General features: G+C 44.2%; 1 pseudogene; it reads right to left on the bottom strand.

Moving 5' to 3' along the window:
- Nucleotides 1–94: 94 nt before the first annotated feature.
- On the bottom strand, nt 95–24,015 carry LOC132653075 (AP-2 complex subunit sigma-like; annotated as a pseudogene).
- Nucleotides 24,016–24,680: the final 665 nt, after the last annotated feature.

Genomic DNA, 24,680 nt, shown 5'->3' with positions numbered 1-24,680 from the left:
CCTCAGGCAGGGGGCAGCTAAGGAAGGGAGGGGGCTACTGGAGTGGGCCTCCGGCCTGGCAGGGGCTAGCAGGCCGGGCTGGGTGGAGGCCACCTCACTCCAGGGACTGCAGCATCAGCAGCTCAGCGCCTGGCTTCTCCCGGATTTCACCCGCCAGCAACCTCTCATCTAGCACCGCGGAAACCTTGTAGAAGCTGAACACCAGGTCTAGGTCGCCGACATGGTGGGAGTATAACACTTCTACGAGGTATGGCCTCGAGACGGCCAGATTGTTGTCATGGACGCCCATGCCGATGCGGAAGGAGACGCGGGCATAGACGATCTTGAAGTTCCGGAACCCCGGAGCTGGTAAGCTTGGCTGGTAAGCTGACGGTGACGATGGTGTGCACCTCCTCCGTCAACTTCTGTTCCTCGTCGTCGTTGAACCGCACGTACCACGTGGCCAGGCGTGTCTTGCCTGCCCGGTTTTGGATGAGGAGACCCCTGTCTGGACCCCAGAGGTCCGGGTCCTCGCTCTAACTGAGCGGCTCCGGCTCTGCCTGCAGTTCTTTTCTTTAGAGTAAGAAAAAACTGGGGGTTAGAGAGGTGCCAGAGGCTTCCATTTACCTTTCTGTAAAAGGGGGATTGAAAGACGTCCCTTTCTCTCCAGGCCACCCACAACCTGACCAGTTGTCCCCAACACTACCAAGAGCACTACCAATGCTCCGTTCCATAGAGATGATAACCGCTGAACAGTCTTGAGCAGCCTTCAAAATGCCTGCACAACAAAAAGAAAGCGCACGCCCTAGCTTTTCTCTAGCTGTAATTGCTTCACCTTAGAGGCCTGATTTCAGCGATGTCAAACAAGTAAGGAACTAGAATGCTGCTTACGAAAATTCCATTTAGTTATCCCGCGGACCTAAGAGACTCCTGATAGTTACGTGGGACTTAAAAAGTTTTGCCAGCATCATTGTCTAAACTGTTTTCGTTAGAGAGCGTGGCTGTGGAGCTAGAGAAACGGCTCAGCATTTAGTAATGCAGGCTGTTCTTGCAGAGGGCCTGGGCTTGTTCCTAGCAAACAACTGTGGATGACAACCACCTGCAGCTGCAGTTTCGGAGAATCTGGTGCCCTTTTCTGGACTCTGCGGGCACTGCCTGTCCACACTACACTTGCGTGCATGCAGGCAAAAGACTCGCACACATGGCGTAAAACAAATCCTTAAAGAAATAAAATTAAAACATTTTCTTTAGCCTTATCCTCGACCTTGTAATTGCCGCAGACATCTGCGCTCCTCACAACCTTCGTCAGAAATAGCGCGTAGACTAGGAAGTGCACGAGATTACATCTGAATGTACTCAGGTTAGTCTTAATACTATTTTTAGCCAGGGTTTGTCTGCGGAAATATTTGTAAATATTTATCTTGGTTGTGTGTGTGTGTGTGGTGTTTCCGGGACAAGAGACTGACAAATTAATACACCTCTGCATTGATACTTCGGAAGGACTACATGCTCTTAATGGGGAAATAAAGAGGCCACTAGTTCTGCATATTTCTGGTCTATTATGGCACCAAAGCTACAGATCACGGAGATCACGGCACTTCTGTACGTTTTCCCTGAATTGATTTCATCTTTTCTTTGCTGATTGTCCTTCCGTACTCTTTTTTGCTTGGACCATTATAGCAGGTCGTGTGCGCTTTTTGTTCTCCCTCTTGCTGTATCATATCTTACATGGCTGACACTGTCACTGGCCTAATTTAAATTATCAGTAAGCTCAGATCCAGCTGCATCCAGCAGTTGTTGACCTGCAGACTTTGAGCTGCAGAGGACTGTGCATACCAACTCCCAACAGCAGAGATGCCCTCTCCCTCACTCTCTACACTCCACCAACCCCGTGGACACTCCTTTTTTTATTTAATTAATTAATTTTTATTTACTACAATTTATTCACTTTGTATCTCAGCTGTGGCCCCCTCCCTCATCCCTTCCCAATCCTGCCCTCCCTCCCTCTTCTCCCATGTCCCTTTCCTAGTTCAATGATAGAGGAGGTCCTCCTCCCCTTCCATCTGACCGCAGCCTATCAGGTCTCATCAGGACTGTCTTTCAGTCTTCCTCTGTGGCCAGGTAAAGCTGCCCCCCCCCCTGTGGCTCAGGGGGAGGTGACCAAAGAGCCAGCCACTGAGTTCATGTCAGAGACAGTCCCTGTTCCCATTACTATGAACCCACTTGGACACTGAGCTTTCATGGGCTACATCTGTGCAGGGGTTCTAGGTTATATCCATGAATGGACCTTGGTTGGAGTATCAGTCTCAGAAAAGATCCCTGGGCCCAGATTTTTTTTGGCTCTGTTGCTATCCTTGTGGAGCTCCTGTCCCCTCCAGGTCTTTCTATCTCCCCCTTTTTTTTATAAGATTCCCTGCACTCTGCCCAAAGTTTGGCCACGAGTCTCAGCATCTGCTCTAATACCCTGCTGGGTAGAGTATTGCAGAGACCCTCTGTGGTAGGCTCCTGTCCTGGTTTCTCTTCCATCCTTTCTTCTTTCTCTATATACTTCCACTGCCTGTTTCTAGCTCTCAACATTTGACTTGCATTATTATCAACAATCTCTTATGTCTGGTATTCCTGATTCCACTCTGATACACCAATACATCTGTAGAATGGCCTTTGATACCCAATCTAGATGCTGCCTTTGAAGAGAGGCCACAGCCACAGACACCTTTCGTGGTTCCCAGCGTCTGCAGGAGGAGGCCACGTGTCTTCCCACAGTGAAGAAGCGTTAGGTGACCTGGCATCGCCTAGTTTTCTGCCTCAGTGTTTGGGGTTCTCCTGCCCCTCAGCCATCACCAATGGCTCGCCTGACCAGCGAGCTTCAGAAGACTGGGGTGATCAGAGAATGGACAAAGGACCGGCAAATGTACACAAAAACAGGGATTGGGCAGCCTAGCCTCTTAGAAGGAGAAGCTGCAGTACCCTGGAAGCTGAGCATGTTTGTTACAGCCAGTTGATAAGGGAGGCACCGTTAATCCACGCAGATAAACAAGGAAGAGGGCTTAGCTAATTTCAGCAGGAGCAGGCTCTGGGGAGCCAGCTGCAGATGGGCAAAGAAAGCTGTGGTGGGCCTGTTCTTCACACTGTTAACATTTGCACTTAGATCCGAGGAGGGCTTTACCATCCCTCCCAGCCTCACCCAGGGAAGGCTTTGCCCTGAGGCCCTGGGGTCTGTGTCATGGCCATTCCCAAGTCAGCCAAACACAGTCGCTCAGGACTTCCCTTGTTCCCTACAAGCCAATCTTTCTATACTCCTCCCATGGTGATCCTAGAACCCATTGTCGCCATTCTGCTCACATGTGAGATCCACACGTGAGTGAGAAAGAAAGAGTTTCTAGAAAGCTTTCTTTCTTTCTTTCTTTTTCAGTTTTAAGAATACTTTATTTTTTGAGATTACATAGTCCTTATTGCTGGTTCTAATACAGTCACTTAGGCATAAAGATTCCCAAGAGCTTCTCAGCTGACCCTTAGAGGTTCCGTTCGTTCCTTCCAATAAAATGACAGTAAGAACTAGATTATTATTTATATAAGATATGCAAATGTATATGATGTATATATAGTTTAGACTTGTCAATATAGACTTTGCTGGTGCTACCTATTTCCGTAACTTTCTTTTATTAAAAATTTTTATTGCGACAATGCATTCTGATATTTTTAAACCATGGCAAAGCTAATTTTGAGGAAACTGCAGGAGTAGTGATTTCAGATCTCCCCTGAGAAAAGCAGCAAAAAGAGCTTTGCCAGAATGTGTGGCCACAGGGAGCCAGGAGTGGTGGCACCCGCTGGTAGGATTTGCTGAAGGAGGTGAGGAGGTGGAGGCAGGAGGATCACGAGTTTGAGGCCAGCCTGGGCTACACATTTAAAAGAGGGGTTATAGCCCAGTGGTAGAGCATTTGACTGTAGAAAGCTTTTCTTAAACTCCCTCCTGTCTCTGATTGGGTATGATGGATACTCTTGTGTTTTCATGGCCCTGATGACTCTTTGGTAGCACTCAGTACTGACTTTTAATTGACTACTTCAGAACCAACTTCATTATTTAAAAAGAGAGGTAGGTGATAGATAGGAAGATTGTGTGTGTGTGTGTGTGTGTGTGTGTGTGTGTGTGAATACGCCAGAGCATACATGTGGAAGTCAGAGGACAAGGACGATTTTGTGGAGTCTGATCTCCCCTTCCATGCATGATAGGATGCAGAGATCAAATCTGTGTCATCAGGCTTGGGTGGCAAGTGCCTTTCCCCACTATACGCCATCTCCCTGGCCAGGCCTCATCTTGTTCACCACATCTGCATGCATGAGGTGCAGCGAGTCCTCCTCAGTACCCATCGCAGGCTGCCTGCCTGATCTGATCCTCTGCAGAGCCAAAGGCAGCCTGGCCATACGGGAGGCTGGCCACTCTGGATAGAGTTGGTTGGTGGATTTTGTTTTCCTTGTATTACTATTTTATGAGACAGAAGAAGAAGAAGAAGAAGAAGAAGAAGAAGAAGAAGAAGAAGAAGAAGAAGAAGAAGAAGAAGAAGAAGAAGAAAAAGGTAGTTGAAGATTAAGTCAGATCAACTTGTTCTCTAAACACTGGGATATATCACAGATTAACTTTGTTTAGAAGTATAACTTATTTAATTTTACTACAGCATTTTGATTGCAAAGTAGCCACACATGTTTGGACAACATTGCGCTGCGTGAGGGCCAGCATCTGCAGGCTTCTCAGTGACCTCATCGTAATCAGCAGAACCAGAAAGATGATGATATATTTTTTTTTCAATAAATGGGCAGAATCAGTCTGAGAATAGATTTACTGCTGTTCAGAAGATTGTTTTCCTTTGCTAAAAATACTTTTGATGAGTCAGCTGCTTTTAAAGACTTCACATGGACAGTGATGCCCTGGGCCCCTGGGTCTGTTATACAACTAATGTAAACTTAGGAAACTTGTTTTGTGTTGTCTCTAAAATGATCCAAATTTAAGTTGCTTTTAGTCACAGGATTTCTGTAAATACAAAGTTTTTCAGAAGAGGCCTTGTATTTACTTTTTGATCCGACTTGGTGTGTTTATTTAATCTGCAGTGACTCAGCTTTCTGGCTGCTTTTGGAGCTTGGAGTGTGTGCTCTCCTGATGCCGAAAAGGCTGGTGGCTTTGATCCGAATGGCGGGGCCTCAGAAAGGGGGCATTTCCCCTTACCAACTGTTCAACTTGCCTGCCTTTTGTAAAAGTGTGGAAAGCAGAGTTGTTTGACTAGAAGGCTCATTCCCACTCAGAAGCTCCATACTTAGAAACATTTTTCTTTCTTTTCCATGGAAAAGGCAGAGTCAGTCCTGGGACCAAGTGGTGTTCACATTGTCCATCTTCTTATCCCTCTCTACTGTACATTCCAGAGAAAATACAAAGGAAGAAGTTGGTTCTGGAGCTCATAAAACACAGTTGTGCGGAGAAACAATTAGTGACTCCATTAACTTCTTGGAAACTCAAAGAAGAGGAAGAAGGGAGGCCACTGTATACTTACTTAGGTAGGGGTGACAGAGCTGAGTCTCCTGAGACACCAGCCTTCCACCTCAGTTGGGCTGGGCTGCTGTTGGCCCACTCAGTAAGTCTTAGCTGCTACCAGCTTCTGTCTATTGTCCCCTCACGCTGGAGGGTCCCCGGACTGTGGCTACTTATGCTCCCGAGCCATGGGAAGTCCTGGTTGCTTTTAGGTTCATTTAGTTTTCCACAGTATACTTAGCTCCTGCTGGCCACAAAGGGGCTCTCTGCTCCCATTTGCTTCTTTCCAGTGACACTTCTCAGCATCACGGATTTCAAGTAAGGTCTTTGAAGAGGAGTGACAAGCCATTCTGCAGGCTCCATCCCTTGTAGTCAGGATTGGTTTAGCGACACAATCAGGACTCTTTCTAATAACCCCTGGATGCCTTAGTCAGGGGTTCCAGTATGACATCAGGGTTTTATGGAAATTGGTTTCTTTACAAGTTTAGGCTCAAATACTATTTAATATAGAAAATTACAGAATCAAGTAGCATAAACCCTCACTATCAGGGGAGACCGAAAATTGCTTCTTCCATCTATGCACACATGTTCTCTGTTTGCATCCTCCTGGGCCTGGGGGACTCACTACTTTTGAGGTAGCTCCTGTTGCATTTGGACAGGTCTGACAGAAATTCCTTTTCTGTTGAGCTGATATGTTTTCTCTCTCTTTGTGGTTGGCATCCGAGACAGCCCATTTACATCTCTGCTTTGAGTCTCTGCAGGAGAGCCTCATCTGTCCCTTCGTCTTCCAGGCAGGCTGTCCATTCCCACTTCTCTCTGCTGTGTTCTTACCTACCAGCCCGAGAAGCTAGTCTCTCACCTGTGGTCTGTCTCCAGTTCCTGCAGCAGGAGTTGTTCAGATCTAAGGATGAGGTCTTACCACTACTCTCCTTGTTACTGCTTTTGAAGTGAGAACCTAAAAGGGTGTTCACTCTTGAATGTGTGTGGGCATAAAATACATCATAATGAGGCTGAGATGTGCAGTTTTCAGGTTTTAAGTATTAATTCTCCTCTGACCCATTTTACATTGATGTGCTAGATGTTCCAAACCCCCTACCAACATTTGGTGCTTATCTGTGGAATAGCTTATCTTCTTGCAAGGAACAATTATTTTAAGTCTGTGTCCACTCTTGCCCTTGACTTCACACCGCTGTTGTGATTTGAAAATGGACCTGCTGTACTTTCATTGAAGCATACACGCCAACAAGACATGAGTGAGATCCCTCAGGTTGCCCCTAAAAATTCCATTTTTAATGTCCTCTTTTAACTGGAACATCTCATAGTGACCAAACCATTTACATCTTACCTGGTTGTAGGGACACAGAACCATTTTTCCATTTTTCTTAAAAAATAGGATGAACCATATTGACATAACCCTTGATGGAAAATCCACAGAATACCTGTCTTTATCAAAACAAAAGGTGAAGATAATTGTGTGTAACTGCAAATCTCCAAGACTGCTCACTCCCTTCTTACCCATTTTAGAAGCCACCTTCCAATCACCTGTCCAGGAACCTGTCACACAAGCTCACCATCTCTAAAGCAAAGCAAAACAAAACAAAAACACCACACCCCAATTCTCCCTTATTTTCCTTCACCACACTCTCATCCTGTCACATTTTGAGAACCCCTGGTTGTTCTGTGGTTAATGTGAAGCCATTTGGTGATCATAGGAGTTCCTGGAGGGTGGGGTTGCTCCCTATGTCAGGCCGGGCAAAAAGACCCTTGGCTGTATTGAACAAATGTCCCTCTCTTTTTGTTTGTCGCTTCAAGTTGACCCAGAGTTTGTTCAGCATTTTTCAGTGCTGTTAAAATTGGTGATAAGTCATGGACCATGTTACCCTTTCCCCACCCAGAGGCAAACAAGTTCCGGGGGCTCTCTGTGCTCCTCGGGGTTCTGGGATTTGGCTTTTAAGGTACAACAAACTGTTGGCTCCACCCACGGCTCCCATCTTCTAGGAAGGAACAAGGCATTTGCCATGGAGACAGCTTTCTTTATCCACTTGTCTATAACTTCACCAGACGGCTGTGGGAGAGAACAGAGTATACGGTATCTGAGAAGGTTCATTTTCATCCTCATGAAGTTGGTTGATTACTTAGGACAAGAATAGCTATCTGGTGAAGCCAACTCATCTCTGCTGTGACTCCCAAGAGGCTAAGGAGGAGTTCTTGAGTCCTTTCCTCCCTTCCCTTCCTTTTCCATCTCTCCCTCCCCTCCCTTCTTCTCCCCTTCCCTCCCTTCCCGTCTTTCCCTCCTCCCCCTTTCCCCTTTCCCTTTTTAGAGAAGGTCTCATGCAGCTCAAACTGGTCTCCAACTTTTGATGCAGCCAAAGACAATCTTGGACTTTTGATCCTTTTACCTTTACTTCCCAAGTGCTGGGATTACAGGGGCTCACACTTAGGGTGTTGTGCATTCCAGACAAGCACTCTGCTCACAGAGCTACTGCCACAGACATTCTTTCCTTATGGCCTTCAGGCTTGGGGTTGCCCTAAGGAGTAAGTCTCCTGTTTTTCGACCATTAGTTTTGTTGCGAAAATTATCAATAAGGCTGATCTACTGACTAGAAAAATGTAGAGATGTTTCATCTGGAAATCAGCCTTGTTAGCCTAGCCTACTTTTCTGTTTGTTTTTTATTCTGGGTCTGTGTATCCACAGCGGGTTCTTTAGCTTCCTCCTCTCCCTGCTCCTCTCTGGAGATTGCTAGTTACTCAATCAGAACAGCGTTTTCTCTGGCTCAAAACCAGGATGAGTCACACACTTCCAGATTGTTGAGTCATAGGGTTATGAATCTTTTTCTTCTTGAAAAAAAATCTTCTGTAAGATTTCAAGAGGGAGCATTTAGTAAGCAGTTCTCTTTCCTGCTAGGTCCTTGCCTTGTTCCCAAGCAATGTGAGTGACTTGTCTGAGTCTTTCCCTCTTCTTCTCTAAGGGTGGGTGTGTGACTCCGGGTCACCTCTTCTGTTTTCATCTCCTGTCCAATGTCACTTCCAGGACAGCAAATGACCCAACCAGAGATTGTTTGTTTGTTTGTTTTTTGGTTTTTATTTTTTAAATCAGCACTGTTGCCAGGGGCATTGTGGATCTTTCTGAGGGGGCATCTCCCACCCACACCCATACACATGATGTGGGGAGGATAAGGAGTGGATGAGCTGGCGGGTTACAGATGAGCTATAGCAGGCAGGGTGAAGCCTTTCTCCAACAAATTGTGCCCATGTCTGCTTACTGGTGCTGCTGAAAAAGTCTAGGATCTGAGTGGACATCACAGGAAAGGATTAGGCTCCAGGAGAAGGAATCTCAAGCTTTCTCTTCTAATTCTCCTTATCTCAGGTCATGAGCAACACCGGGCTGATGGATCAGAACACGACTGCATGTCCGAGAACGGGAACAGGAGGTTGAGACAAGGATGTGTTAGTTTCTGAGCAGCACAGGGCATGGGCGTGTTTACAGTGTTTGGAAGGACGTTACCGTCAGCTAGTGATGTCTCAGTTTCACAGAATTTGATCTTTGAACAGCTCCGGAAGGCATCCTTTTCTCTAAGGTTAGTAAGGACCCTGGCCCAATTAGTCTACATGGGTTCTTACATGGCACAGGGGTAGGAGAAGGAGGAATTTCTCACTTGCCACTTGCTAGGGTAAGTATGTGTAGAAGTACATATGTTCTGTTCTGTTTTACCCTACACAGAATTCGTAATAAAGAAAGAAGAGGTGCATTTCTAGAGCTACGACTGTCTAAGGACTATGGAAATGCAAAGAAAATGGACCCGGGTTTCTGTTTTATGAAAAATATCCAGGGAAAAACAGTAACCCCAGCTGGTGTTGACAATGCTGTTCACACGTGTGCTGAGGAAGCACTTTCAGAGGACTGAGGCTTGTGAGAGTGTGGGCAGGGGCTGGGCAGGAGCACAGGGTCTAGTGTAGGTGCACAGAAGCCTGGGCAGGTACGCAGTGCCTGATCTGGGCACACAGCATCTAGTCTGGGCGTGTGTCATGGCTGGGCAGGGTGCACAATGGCTGGTCAAGGTGCTCAGTGCCTGATCTGGGCACACAGTGTCTAGTCTGGCGCACAGTCCGTGCTCTTTGTGTCCGCTAGAATGTAAGACTCTTGGTCTCAGCGCCCTTTTGTCTCCTTTGGGATGGGAGAAAGACTAGTTGTTTCTCTTTGAAAATGATATAACTTAAAATTGCCACATAATTATTTCCGGACATATTAAATAACAATACAGGTAGTTTCTGATCTTTGAAACCTAATTTCTCTATTTTACAGTAAAAACAATCTCGTTTACTAACCCTCACTTTAGTTCTAACAGGTGGCAAGGCCAGTGGTTGGAAATCGGTCCCAGATTAACTTTCTCCTTGTCACTTCTACCTTCATTCTCTTTTCCTGAACATCCCCTATCCTCTGCAAGTAATTTTCTCATAATGCAGTGCTTCAAAGTGACCAGAAGAGGGCACTATTGCGCAGCAAGTCTGGACATCCAGTACCTGAAAAGACAAAGTGGTGACTAACTCAAGGAGAAATAAAAAACGAGCTCAGTAAATGTTGTTTCATACATGAGAGCTTATTGGAATTTGATCGCAGTGATTTACAGGAACCTGCCATGATCATATGACTCATAAAACAGATAATTTTAACATCTTGGTCAGTGAGGTAGCCTTTCCTCTACGAAACACGATTCTTTCCGGCTCCTTCCTCTTGAATACGATTCTCTATCTAAAGAAGACAAGGTCTCCTCAGCCTGCAGTAGAGCCGGGACTTCTCAGCATGCGCCTGCCTTGCTCGTAGGCTCTACCGTACAATTGCTTATTTTTAATGTGGTAAACATAGATCAGCTTTTCCAAGAAAATTAGGTGGCTAAACAAAACGACCAAAGAGAAATGAGCCAATTGGACTTTTAATCAGGACGCACACACAGTTTAGTTCTTACAAATGCGTGGACTTCTCCTTAGAGACTTGGTCCCAAATTAGAGTTCCTGGAATTTTCAAGGGACAAAGGAGGCCACTTTTCTAAACAGAACGTTGGAAATAGAGAAAAGGAACCCTCAAGCACTCTAGAATCTCACTGGAGTTAAAAATTTAACGGTACAAATGCATTCTGGCTTGTTCCAGAACAATCCCGTCAGCACATGATTTTCTCGTAGCTAACTCAAAGTGGACAGGTACCAAACTTTTCCTTTTTAAAAAAGTTAAAATATGATACGTGGGCAGACACGCCTCCAACAGAATCTGGCAGCTCTTTGTTCGGAACGAACAGTCTTTACAGACCGAGTATTCTTGATTAGCACCTAAAGACGTGTTCAGAGGATCAGTTCTTATTGTATTTTCAGTTTAGAGCATTACATTATTGCAAGCAAATGAGGGAGAGAGAGAGAGAGAGAGAGAGAGAGAGAGAGAGAGAGAATCTATTACGGATTCTGTTGCGATTTCACCTGGTGTTTTCTGTTTCTTCCATGAAGAGTGTGGTCATGAGTTGATAGTTTATGCTACCATGACTGAAGACATAGTTTCATCAGCACGGAATAGAGGCAGGTGATTGCTTCTTCTTGAAAAGCTCTTAATATTAACTACTAAATAAAATACACATGGGTATTTTTCTCCTCCACTTCCCATCACGACCTGTATATTTCCTTCTTTATTCTCTTTGAATTCTGGAAAACTGCGCAAACTTTGAAATAGTTAGAATTAACCAAATGTACATCTCAACTTAAGTTTCCCCTCCTTCCTTCCTCATTAGGAACATCAATAAAATATACTCTAGGATTAAAATTCTCTCATGGGATTATAGCAGCTCTTTTTCTGCCCACTTGTTTTGGGGTTTCTTTCTTCGTTCCCTTGTGCATGTTTCCTTCTTGATTTTTTTCCCTTTGAATCCTGAGTTTTCTTTTTCTTTGAGAATATTTATTTTTGTCATCTTTAGTTATGAGCATGGGTATGTGTCTCCACCCAGGTATGTGCGCATAAATACATGTGCTCTGGGGGGCCAGAGACATTAGATTCCCTGGAACTGGAATTATGTGGGTGCTGGGAACAGAACTCTGGTCCTCTGCAACAGTGTGCTCTTTTAACGAATGAGCTACCCCTTCAGTCCCTTAGCTTGATTTTTTTTTATTGCTTGTCTCAAAGCCTCAGTATAATAGTAACGATATTTCTGTTAGTCCAAATACCTTTTTCTACTGCAGCCTTGAGAGTGTGCCTTCTGGGCACCACAGTAATAGGCTTGGTGCAGATAATCAGTCTCCTTTGAGATTACGTCACCACACCCGTAGGATGTTAAACATTTTTTATTGACAGGTAAAAAGAAATTAGAAAGCAGTTGGTGAACAAAGGCCTTTGTTTCTGTTTCTTGAGGCTGCCTTAAGGGTAAAATGCAGGCAAGGGACGTGCTTCTAAATGTTGTTTGAGCTCAGTGGCAATTATGTCCTAAGAGCACCCACCCATATCTTAGCCTGGCATGTGGCAGTCCTCAGAAGTCAAGGCAGCTGCTTCTCACAGGCCTGCACCTCACCCTTCACCCCCAGCTGGACATTTGGAGACACATTTTCCAAAGGGCCCCAAGGACTTGGATGCCTTTGCAAGGAGCTTAAAAAAACTACTTTCACTTTTCTCCCAAATGAAGAAGCTAGATTATGAATAGAAATTTGGAAACAGCAAACGATTATGAAGTAAACTAAGTATCCTGAAAAACAAAACCAAAGGATGCCCCACATCTTGTTGAAGAGACACTGAGAAACTTTAGGATATAGATAAGCAAGTGAAGATACTCACCCGAACTCATCAAACCATTATTAACATCAGGCAAACATTCCTTCTCTCCTCTTCCCTCCCCTCCCCTCTCCTTCCCTCGCCTCTCTTTTTCCATGCTTCCTTTCTTTCTTGGGTTCTCTTTCTGTGATATACATGTGTGTGTGTGTGTAAGCTGGTGGCTTGGTAAGTGGATGGACACATCATTATAAAAACATCACTGTAAATAACAGGTTTACACAATATTAATTTAATGTAAAAAACAAACTGAAGCAGGACTATAGAAACTGCTGCATTTCTCATGAAAGTTTGTTATGGACATGTTTTCTAAGACATTAAAGACACACCTAGGAGAAATTTATCAGAAATTCATATTAGAAGTCATCCATTTATTGTAAGTTCTGGATATGAGAAACGGTTTCAGGGTGTCCTTTTAGTCCATGCTCTGATAATGAAGTGTCTGTGAGGTAAAGAAAGGGTCTGGAGTTGGGAGACGGGGCTCTCAGCATCACAAACCGCTGATGAGGTATGAGCACCATTTCCAAATCCATAGTAGGTGAGAGAGAATGAAATCTGATTCATTTTTTTCTAGGTTGCTTCTCAAAATAGTAGTCCATCGGTGAGGGCTGAAGTGAATGAAAACCAGAAAGGGGAGGTGCCCTCGGCAACCTCCTACACCTTATCTTGTCTGTGGCTAGAGTCAGGAAGCAGCAGAGAAATGTAATTTTCTCATGAGAAAACATTAGCAAAGTCGGTGTGTTGCCTTCTCATCAAAAGGTAACCGTGTGTTAAATGATGACCAGGAGAAAACGTGGTTTCCTCCAAGGACTGATCTCATCTGTGTAGACAGAGGCAGCAGCAAACCTTGAGCACCAGGGACAGGGCAGCGTTGGGCCCAGATATAAACCAGGCAGCCCCGGAAATCTTGCAGGCACCTGCTCCCCAGACAGTCTGCTCAAAATAGCACCAACCGTTGGAGTGGCCCACAGCAACTCTCTGGTCATAGCAGCTGAGCTTAGAAAACAAAGGCCAAGAGGCAGAAATGGGATCTTGTATTCTTCCCTACTTGGTTGAGATGGCAAGTCATATATATAATTTAGTCCAGAGGAATGTTCTCACAGCACACCCCTCGCCCCACCACCAAAACATGAGATGTTTATCTTGACAGCTGGAAATGTGAATGAAACAGAAAAAAAAAAAAAAAAAAAAAGACATGGGATCCTCCAACCCTAACAGGAGGCAAAAGGCAAAGAAACAAACTGAAGAAGAAGAGAAGTCTTTTCGGATAAAGCCTGGTAAGGCAACTTTAGAGGAATTACATGTAATTCTAACAGTTAGCACGAGGGAGTATATTAGATTCACGGTTCCATTCACGGCAACACTGAGCCCCGGGCCTGCACCGGGCAAGTAGCATGCTGGGGACGCACAGTTTTCGTTGTGTTGTGTGCGTCACTGTGTAACAAGGATGCGCCGATCTTGCTGAATGATGGACACACTGTTCACGGTACGGAAGGGAACAGTTTCTGTTGTTGCTGTAACAAGTTCCTCCTGGCTTGCTAGCTTTTGGGGACACCAAGGTTCCTAACGTTATCCAGAGAGTTGGGCTCATTTGTTGCTGAACAGAGCTGTCAAGGTGGAAGAGGGAATCGCTCTCTGGGTTTTCTGCTGCGTGCTTTCTCTTGAGTCTGAATTCCGTATTATCTCTGATGCTAGTGAGCTGGTCCCCCATCTTGAGCTAAGATGGGGCACTATCAAGAGAAGCATGGAGCAGTTCTCGGTGACTCCGTGACATCACGACAGAGGTCTGCAGAGTCAATTAGCCACAGGTGACCTAGTACGGTATCGATACCTGACTTGACATCGATTTCTCACTTAAGTGAAATACAATCTGATTTGAAGATGGAATGTACCGACTTCATTTCACAGGCTCTATATCTCCTCTGCTTTTTAAATAGCTACATTTCTCCCTGGCCTTTAGGGTGAGCTGACCTTTAGGGTGATCTTTATGACATATATCCACCAGCAAATCTGCGAAGCACTTTCTTTTAGGCTTGCGATTTACCTCTCCCACTGTTACAAATGTGCCCTCGTTCACATTCCGTAGGCTAGAAGAAAATAAAATATTTCCAGTAAAAATAGATCTTGAGACAATAAAACCAAATGTGCTTTATGCTTTCTTTAACATCTCTTTCTGATGGGACTATGATAAAGATCTTTATGAAATGAAACACAGGTGCGTAGACAGTTACCTGCATCGTATCTCTAAAATCGAGGGTCTAGTATGTTGAAAGGTGAATAGAGTTTATTTGAGAAATCCTATCATTTAGTTAGTTCCAGAGGCAGAGGTGACCTTAAAGTGGCAAGGACAATTTAAAAACTGAGATAGATTATAAGGCCAAAATGATGCCTTTATTCATTCAGCCTTACTTTGGACAAACTATGGAATGAAATAAAGGCTCCTCCATCAGCCAGATGGTACAAACGAAAAGTTAAGAGAAACGAACGAAACTTGGGTTCTCTGTGCCTGGAAGCCACTGGTGTCTCCATCCAAGAGCTGAACAAACGAGCCTTTGTGTGTGCTTGTGACAGCCCTTTGAAGTTCTGGCATCCCGACAGGCAACTTTTTCTATCTGGCCATCTCAGAGCGGGGGAGGTTGGGAAACAGAGAGGGGAAGGACCAAGAAAGAAGGTGTTGTCTGACTGGCTCCAAGCCCACTGGTAAACATGCCAGCAACGTTCTCACAGGGATTACTTTTCACAAATGAAAAGGGAGTGTCCAGCTTCGTTTAGAATCAAAACGAGGAAATGACTCTCAGTTGTCCACACACAAGAAAACAACCCACCCTCCGGAGCAGCGGAGCCTAGTGTTCATGCTAGAGCCGACAGAATTTCTCTCTGGACTGCAAAGTCCACGTTGCCTCCAGGAATGTTTATACTGCAGTATCTCCAGTCCCCAGCTGTGGGGACCTTTTAAAGAGAGTCTTTAAAAGTCTTTGTTTTTTACAAAGAATTCATGCACACTTTAAAGGCCTCTCTGATTTTCTGGAGGATTTTTTTTTTTTTTTTAATCAAGTTGCATAGGAGGTCACAAGGCCTTTTGTTTTGAGTTTAGGATTGAGTTTGAAGCTCGGAGGTTTGGGTTTCGCTTCATACCTAACTTCTTGTGTGGTCCTTCTCCACAAGCAATTACTTCCTGTCTTTCCTGAAAGATTAAATAGATTGTGCTAGTAGCACACAAAGGGGAGAAAGAAGGTTGCATTCAGTTTCAAATACTTAGAATTAATTTCAAAACACCAAAGGCTTTAGCAAGCATTTATTCCCAACTTAGCAATAAGCCAAGAAAGAGAAATCAACCCGAAAGGAGAAAAAATAACAGGATCCCGTATTTTGGAAAACGACAATACTCAAGCACTTAAAACACTACAAACGAGAAGGGACATGCACTCACAGGCACAATCTGGAAGTGGACACCCACTCACAGGCACGAACCAGAAGGGGACATCCACTCATAGGCACAGACCGGAAGTGGACGCCTACTCACAGGCACAAACCGGAAGTGGACCTCCACTCACAGGCACAAACCGGAAGCGGACCTCCATTCACAGGTACAAATGAGGAACATTAGCTCTAAGAACTGTACTTTAGATATATCATATCACGTTTGGGGGGGTCATACATCACATATTCTATAAAACAGAACTCAACTTGGGTTAGCTTTTAAGGAAAGAACGTTTCAACTCACGAAGAGAAGTATTTAAATAAAGTAATTATATGCTTTAGGTATAGAATAAGTGCCAGCTAGCTTTATCACGGTTAACATCAAGGTTAGCCAAAATGTGAGCGAATTCCGCTTAGTAACTGAAACACTTACACAATTAAAATCAAACGACGTGATAACTCACTGACTCGTCAAGGGGATTACGGTAGGATCACTGTAGGGCAGGTGATCCTTTGTGGTGGTGGTGGTAGCGCTGTTAAGTTAAACTACTGCATCCGGCGCCTGGACTCCTAACTCACCCAAAACCATTTCACTGAGTTTGCTAGTTCTTCATGTCTGCATGTTCTCCTTCCCAAATGGTGGCCTGGGTTATAAGGTCTAATGTTGGACAAAATAAAATCCTAAAATAACACACTTATGTTTTAATACCACTGTAGCTGTAAAAGCTCACACATCTCTCACTTTCAAAAATTTTACTTATTAGTAACTCAAGGCTTCTCTTGGGCCGTTTCAGACATTGACAATAAGCAGGAATCCTTTTCTTTCAAAACCCTCAGAAGAATTAGCCGTGTTCTCTTATCTCACACTGCCTGGCCACTCCTGCTTCATCACATCACGATTATCGCACACACAAACATATGTGCATGCACACTCAGTTTCATAAATCAATTTAATGTATCAACAGACATTAGACAAAGAGGCTAGAGAAAACAAGTTTCTTCAGTTTAATGTCTCAAAATCTATTTATATGGATACTTTCCCCCTGAGCCAGTGCCCTTGGAATAGTGGGCCGCATTGTAGATATGGACTTCCAGTCAAGTAACTAGAATTGCTTAACCACAGGAAGTGAGGGCACCTGCTCTGGCCCTGCAGAGGCACCAGTTTCAGTGTGTTAGAGAGAGAGAGAGAACGCTTTGCTCTCTTCAAGTGGGTCCCGTGGAATGGATATCTACCTCCTGAACTTTATTTTTTTTTTTCGAGACAGGGTTTCTCTGTGTAGTCCTGGCTGTCCTGGACTCACTTTGTAGACCATGCTGGCCTTGAACTCACAGCGATCTGCCTCCCTCTGCCTCCCTGGATGCTGGCATTTAAGGTGTGTGCCACCATGCCCGGCTCTGAATCAATTGTTTATGTGGTAGAAAAACAGCCCTTTTTCTTGCTTAGGAGTGTTATATTAGGATATTTCATTGACACACAGCCAAGTGGAATGCTAATAAATACAAGGTGGTGTACCAAAGACAGGAGGCAGAAACAGAACTACAAAGAGATGGTTGGCTCGGTGGTCATGGGATGTTTTTACAATGAGGACTGAAATATTACTCTCTGGACAATTAGTAACTCTTATTAAGGGATAGGAAAGTATGTAGAAACTTTGTTGTTTGCAGTTTTTTGGAAGAAAAGCCACAGAGTGGAAATAACAAGAGTCCTCAGAATGTTGGTGAGTGCTTGTTACTTACTTGTTTGATAAAGTTGCCCACAGGTGAGAGCTGAGCTCAGACTGCAGTAGGCCAGGCTGTAAGCGGAGGCAGGAACACCTATTTTTCTCATAGCCTTGTTTTGTGTGAACAGATTGAATGAACAGATTGAACTACAAATAGTCTCTGACTGTTGGCCTTTGAGATCCTGACAGGCTGAGAAAGATCTCTTTTTCTGAGAGTGCCAATGGCGTCAAACGAAAGGGACAGAGGTAGAGAGGTATTCTTTTGCTGGTGATGGCACTGTGCGTAATCCTCAGAGCAAGCATTCTCTGTAGAATGTGGGAACTAGATCAAAGGATATGAGGTCATTTTTACATGCATGGCTATTTAATAAAGCAGTGTCCAAGTGTTCCCTATTCATTTGAGAGAAATGTCAATTTAAAAAAATATATAATAAGCCAAAGATAAGAGGTGCTAGGCTAGAGAGATGACTCAGTGATCAAGAGTGTATTCTATCTCAGGACCCGAGTTTGTTTCCCATCTCTTATGTTGGATGGTTTCCAAGAAGTCCAGTTCCAGGGGACACAATGCTCTTCTCTGGACTCCACGGGCACCTGTGCTTACGTGCACATATTTGCACACAGACATTCATATACACAGAACTTAAAAAGAGTAAATATAAATCTCATCTTTAGTTTTAAAGATGAGAATTGCCAGGCTGAAATTATAGAGAAGATCTTACTGATTTGTTGGTGGACTTAATTGGAGGCAAGTGTGTGGGAAGCCCACAAATGTTTGAGGAAAGGTATTGAGGCCGCCCATGGGCCCCAGTTGGATGCAGGCAGCAGAGGCCTCCTGTCCCATCCCCAGCTGTATTCTCTAGTATCTAGTGATGATAGGGAACATGGGGAACCTCCCAGGAGACAGCATTTTCCCAGAAACGAGAGCAGTGTAAGTATGATAGGGAACCGTTCAAGCCTCCCTACTCACCCAAATTCTTTCTTACAAACAAAAACAAAAACATAGGAAACAAAAACAAAATCAAGAAACATTCCCCAACACAAAAACAAGATGAACAAATGACTGAGAAGATTTTTTAAAATGCCCAAACAAAGCAAAATGAAACAAAAAAGTTCATGAAATTGCCATTGGGATTGTTTTTTGTTGGCACCTATTCCCGGGCAAAGGGCTTGCTCTGGCCTGTGGCTCATACATCCAGTGAGACGCCATCGGAGAAAACAGATTTTCCCTTTGTCAGCAGGTATGTTATAAACAGCTTTTTGCTTAGTGGGGACCCCATGTCTGCTTAGCCTTCTCAGTTCTGGGACCCTGTATGGTTTGTATTCGTGCTGCAATAGGTTCTTTAAATTCATATGGGTATCAGTTCCATTGTGTCTACACAGCACTGTTTCCTGGGAGTCAGCCATTACTTTGCATCTTAAAAAGATTTTAACCTCCTTTTCCATATAGATCCATAACCCTTGAGGGGAGGGTTTGATAAAGGCATCCTATTTGCGACTGGGCACCCCAAAATCTCCTCCTCTCTGCAGATTGTTCAGGTGTGGGTCTCTGCATTAATTATCATCTACTGACAAAGGCAGCTTCTCTGATGTGTGTTGAGTGAGGCAGGGATCGAAAGATAGAGCAGTATGTCGTTAGGAGTCATTTTAGTGCAGTGTTCCTTTAGTATAATTCCAGTAGTAGGTGTTTCCCTAAGCCCAGGAACTATCTAGTCTCAAATTGTCGACCACTTTAGTGTCAGTTATGGACTGTATCTCACTGAATGGGCTTTACATCCAATTTTTAAAATGTTCTGTTACTCCCGTAACACCTGTGCCATATTACATGAGGATGTCTTGGTGGTAGGTCACTTGCAGGTTACAAAGTTTGTAGATGATTACGTTTCTCTTCCGGTAGCAAGTAAAGAGTGCTGTGGTTCTTCCTCTCCCAGGAGGCCACCGGGCACTGAGCTGGAAGTGTGCACTTCTCCACTGGAAGGCCTGAGCACTGTTGGTCTCAGGTAAAAGATGTAGTGTGCTGTCCCCGAGTTCACTTTCTTCAGGAATGTCAGGCTCTGGATGGGGAAGGGGGGAGCTCAGAATGCAGTATGTTCTACAAGATTTCTGGTCCAGCGGAGGTTTCGGAGAAAAAGATTTCTCCATTGCAAAACATTATAGCTCTTTATAGGCCTGGGGTCCAGCAATGAGTTCTTTGAGGAGAAAGGAGGCCCTTCTTTCCCCTGTGCTACAGCTCAGAACAAGCAGCCAGTCTCAGACCAACCTTGGTGAAGGAGATGGTGCTCTTGTGTGTATTTTATTTCATGGGAAACAGGAGCTTATGAGCCTTGGGTGGTGGGAGGGGCTTTGGGGATGAATGCCTGTCATTGGCTGGGACCAGGATGGTGCCAATGATGCTCTGTTAGCGTGGGGAACAATAAGGACAGGTGACCAGCTCACATGAGGGACCACCTGGAACCACAGTGAGGGTGTGTCAAGTGCTCCTGAGACAGGCATGGAAACAAGGAGAGAACTTTGTCCCACCCCTTCCAGTCTCAGGATAAGATTTTAAATCTCAAATTTGAGGTTTCTGGGCTTTGGGCACGCTCCATCTCTGCAGTTCCGTGCCAGTTCTCCTGGAGGCACAGCCCACAATCCCCAGAGAGCAACTTCCAACACCGTGAATGCTGGTCAGTACGTGTGAAGATTCGAGTTGGCACCAGCTTGACTTCTTTGTGTTTGATTACATAAGTAAGTTCTTTTCAGGATTGGGGCTTAATGGCCTTGGCAACACCCTGTGATATTTGGGGGTTTCCATGGGGCCCCGTTGGCCAACAGCTTACCAAGATGTAACCCATTCCTGGCATTAGAGGTTTTACTTGGTATCATACATGTCTAGTTGGGGTACTGTGTCCTCTATTATTTGGTTTCATTTAGATTCCTTTAATATATACATATATGTATTCGTGTATATATGTATATGTGTGTGTACAGGTGTATTTTAGGAAGCTTCTACAGTAGGAGGGGGCTTTCATATAGTTTTTCAAATGGCCTTTAATATTAGTCATGTCTCTGCGTGTTTCTTCCTTTATAGTCCTCTCCCATCTCATACCTACTAAATCATCCAATTCAAATTGTTTCTTTGTCTTTCCATAGCATTATATTCTATTTCCCCTTCATTGGGAGAGCTTCTCCTTGCCCTGGCCCCTTACTAGCTACTTAATCTCTGTAGTTATTTGGACTATAGTACACATTTTGAAAGCTTAAAAGCTAACATCCACATATAAGAGAAAACATACAATATTTCTCTTTTATTTGGTCTTTGTTATCTTATTCAGAATGATTTTTTTTCTAGTTCCAACCATCTATCTGAAAATTTCATGATCTTGGTTTTCTTAATATCTAACTGCCATTTTGGATGGTGAGGAGGAGGTTTCTCACATTTGTGTGTGCGTGTGTATGCTTAACACTCATTAAAAAGCCTGGCAGTAGATTACAGATAGTCTTAATTTCGTATGAACTACCTGGTATGACTTGTACCACCCCTACAACTCTAAGGTTTTAAGTTCATGTGGGTTTTGAGAATTGCCATGTTCACAGGGGACTGGTAAGGGCACCTTGATGAGAGAACAACAGAAGACTGACCTATTTGGCCACTAATTGAACTAACAGTAGGAAAGGTACCTATGTGATCAATATTCAAGCTGGTTCCTGATCTGTGACTGCCATGTTCTGGTGTGAAAAGAGGACCTGTGTCATTCAGCATCTCTCTGTGAGCAATCTGAACTGAGGAAGCAAGATAGGTATCAGTTATCAGTGGGAGCTAGACGAGGTCAGCAGAAATGGTCAGTCAGGGTGTGATGGGCATGCGTAAGTGAAAAGGCAAGAATGCAGAGGGCATGAGTAAACAGAAGCTCGGATGAGGAAGAAGATGGAGAAGCAGCCCAGTAGACTAGCAGGAGAGAGGAGACTCCCAGTCAGAAAGAACAGCAGAATCTCACCAGTGGCAGAGCTCGCTGAAGTCCTGCTGCTGTGGACCTCCTGTGGTAAGCAATGCGTTCTTACTCCTATGTGTGAGGTAAGGCTGAGTTCTTTGGGAAGCTAATACACTTACTTTAAGTTAATTGAACCCTATTTAATCTTGGAAAAGGTTGTGTTAACGAGATTTGTTACATAGAAACAAGAGGGTAGAAGGTTACAGGGAAGTTGGCGGGAAGAAGATCAGTCTAACAAGAACCTACAAAAAAATGAGAATTTTAACAGGGGAAATAATGAGATATGATATTAGGATGATTCATAAACACTTTGTATGTACCACTGCTACCATCACATCTAGAGCAGCTGCATCAAATGAATGCTGTGTTTACGCCCACTTCACAGACAAGAACATTGAGGCTTAGAGGCTTTCTGTTGAATGGCAGAGCTGAAGATTTGGTCTGGGTGGCCTGACCTTGAAGTGTCTACATTCTTACTTAGGAGGTTGCAACAGTTCTTTTTAGGGTTTCATTCACCCTCCACAATTAAGAAGTGGTTCTGGGACAGTGAAAAGGCAAATGGGCAGTGTTGGCATGACTGCTGTTAGTGAAGCCGGAAGCCCAAGAATCATTTTACAGAAGAGCCCAGGAAATATCTTGGATCTGGACCTGAGGTGAAGGGACAACACTGGGACTCTTCAGAACAGTGATGGAAAGATGGCTGGCCACACACTCTTAGTTCCTAGGAATGGAAGGCAGATTTGGGAGCAGGCAGGGGCGCTGAGCTACCTGTACTACTTATGATGAGTATGGCTGGAGACAACATAGTTGAGCTGTTTGCTTGTTGCTTCAAACGTGGAAAGAGATTTCTTCCGAAAACAAACTTCCTTTGCATTTCATGACTGTGAGAAGTAAGGAGTGATTTATGCAAGGAAAACTTTGAAAACGTGGTAGATAGGAACGTTCTGTCAGGGGTGGTGGTGACTGCTGTTTCATTATAGTACATTCCCATTCTCTGTCTCCAGCTGTCAGGTCTAATATGGAAAAGGGTTCAGAGAAAGCTGGACCAGGTCCTCCTGGGGGCACAGGGACAGTGAGTCTTCCCTCTCCTCTCCTCCAGGATTGACACTGTTAGTGATAGCTAGGTACATCCCATCAGTCTCCAGTAATGACAGCAGCTAGCAACTCCTAAATGTTTAGCAAACATTGAGGATTTTAAACACTTTCCATAAATCATGACCTCTGCATCAGTCTTACTAGATACGTACTAGATAGTGCTATGGGTAACAGCCAAAAACAATTAAACCACACACACGCAAAGTAAACAAACAGACACACAACAACCCCCCCCCCCAAAATCATAGCATTAGAAGAAAAAACAAAAAGAGGCATTTTCTCATCTGAGTACTGTCTGAATTCTGAGAAACCAGAGGAAGTTCTGCTGTGTGGGGGTGTTTGTTTTGTCTTCTGTGTGTTTGTGTGTGTTTTCTGAACTAGCTGGTAAGAGTACTGGTAGCATTGATGATATCATAACGTATCTCAGAATGAAAACTGAATGGAAAGTCCACCCACATGCATGCCCTGGTCCACAAGGCCCAGGTAGAGTGGAAACACCGGTGCTTGCTGAACATGTCATGTCTGCCACCGTTTCCTTCCTCCTCAGTGCGTTGGCTTTCATTTAACTACCTAACCACAAAAGTCAACTCAGCTTGTAAAGCAGGGGGATTCCTAGAAATGAGTGTGACCCAACTAGACAATGCAAATGCATCAATTATTTCCTCTTATTCACACTGTCCTGGAGGGGAAGTAGCTGGGGCAACCAGGCTTTCTTCACAGCTCCTTTTCCCTTGAAGAGCACTGTTGCTTCATCCTGCTCATATCTGTGAGCAGGCTTACCGCTGCAGTGCATTTCCACAGTGACCCTGAATTTCAGTGGATTGTTTCCACCTGTAGTAAATCCACATACGCTGAAGTTGGTGGTCTCACATTTTCCATTTCTAGGGCTCACATGGCTCAACTGTACCAAGAGTTTGGGAAATGTATTAGAGTCTTTACTGAGAGAGAGAAATCCTTGGCCACCAGAAGGAACTAACTCTAAGGTAAACTAAGGTGAACTAAATCTGTCTTTATGATCTCTATAAGTATCTTTATTTTAAAAGGAAAATTATAGTGTCAAAAATACTTTTCTCCCTCCTTGCCATAGATCAAGCCCAAGGCTGGGTAAGCACTGTACCACTGAGCTATGCTACAGCCCCAAGACATCACTTAAAATTATTTTAACTAAATTCTTCAGGTATGTAAAAGCCAATGGCACAGTTAGACCTACCCAGTGCCATGATAATTCCTGCTCTTTCAAGCTGCTTTGATACTCACCTCCATGTCTAGTTCAAGTTTTTACACCACAGCTTCTCAACTCTTCCTGCCCCATCCTACGCCTACTGATTTTTCCCTTGCCTGACAATCACTGTCACTGACCCACATCTCCTTTAATGCTCCTGACATCTCAGTGTAGAAACCCTCCCAATCCCATGTCCTCTTGAGCTGCTCACCTGTTCTGCTGGTGTGACGGTATGCTGCGTCATTTGGGGGTGTCCACTCACCCTCACTCTGGAGATCTGTCTTTCCTGGATCCATGTCTTGTAAGGCTGGGTGCTCTCTTTGGTTCATGCAGTACATCAATTTATGCCTCCCCACAAAAGGGCAGATGTGACACAAAAGGCCTCTTGTAACATGGACACCTTTGCAAAAATAAACACAAATTCACAGAGGCATCCAAAAGTTAAAAAAAAATCAGAACTGTATCATGTAACACTTCTATAATATGAACACACTTCTGTTCTCTCTCAAAATGGTGAATTTTTTTCTAAATATTTACCCCTAAAATGTTCAAGCATGAAAATTCACAAACATAGTGAAGTGGGGAGTTTCTAGTTGCCTGTATTCACCAACGTCAGATGCAGCTATTTTGGTGTGCTAATTGAAGGCAACTAGCTAACATTGCAAAGTGTATGTCTAAACATCTCAGCACATAGCTCCAACCTCTACGAATACTTTACAACAGAACCACAGTGCTGCTTCTGTACTAAAGAACAGCCATGATGAGATGATGAGGTCCACATTGGAAGTTCTCCCCAAATGCCTTCTGTTACTGTCACTATAACAATGGCAACAGCCACAGCAGCACCGTATCCATTCCAGATTCAGGCACTGCCATTAACTGTTTTTCACTATTAGATTTTGTAACCACTGATTTTGCTTGTCAAGTTGGCAGGATGAAACATGGCTGGGAATTAGCAAAA

The sequence above is a fragment of the Meriones unguiculatus genome, chromosome 1 (assembly GCF_030254825.1).
Source record: "Meriones unguiculatus strain TT.TT164.6M chromosome 1, Bangor_MerUng_6.1, whole genome shotgun sequence".
NCBI lineage: Eukaryota > Metazoa > Chordata > Mammalia > Rodentia > Muridae > Meriones > Meriones unguiculatus.
Note: the sequence above shows the minus strand (reverse complement) of the source record. Positions and strands in the feature narration are given on the sequence as shown.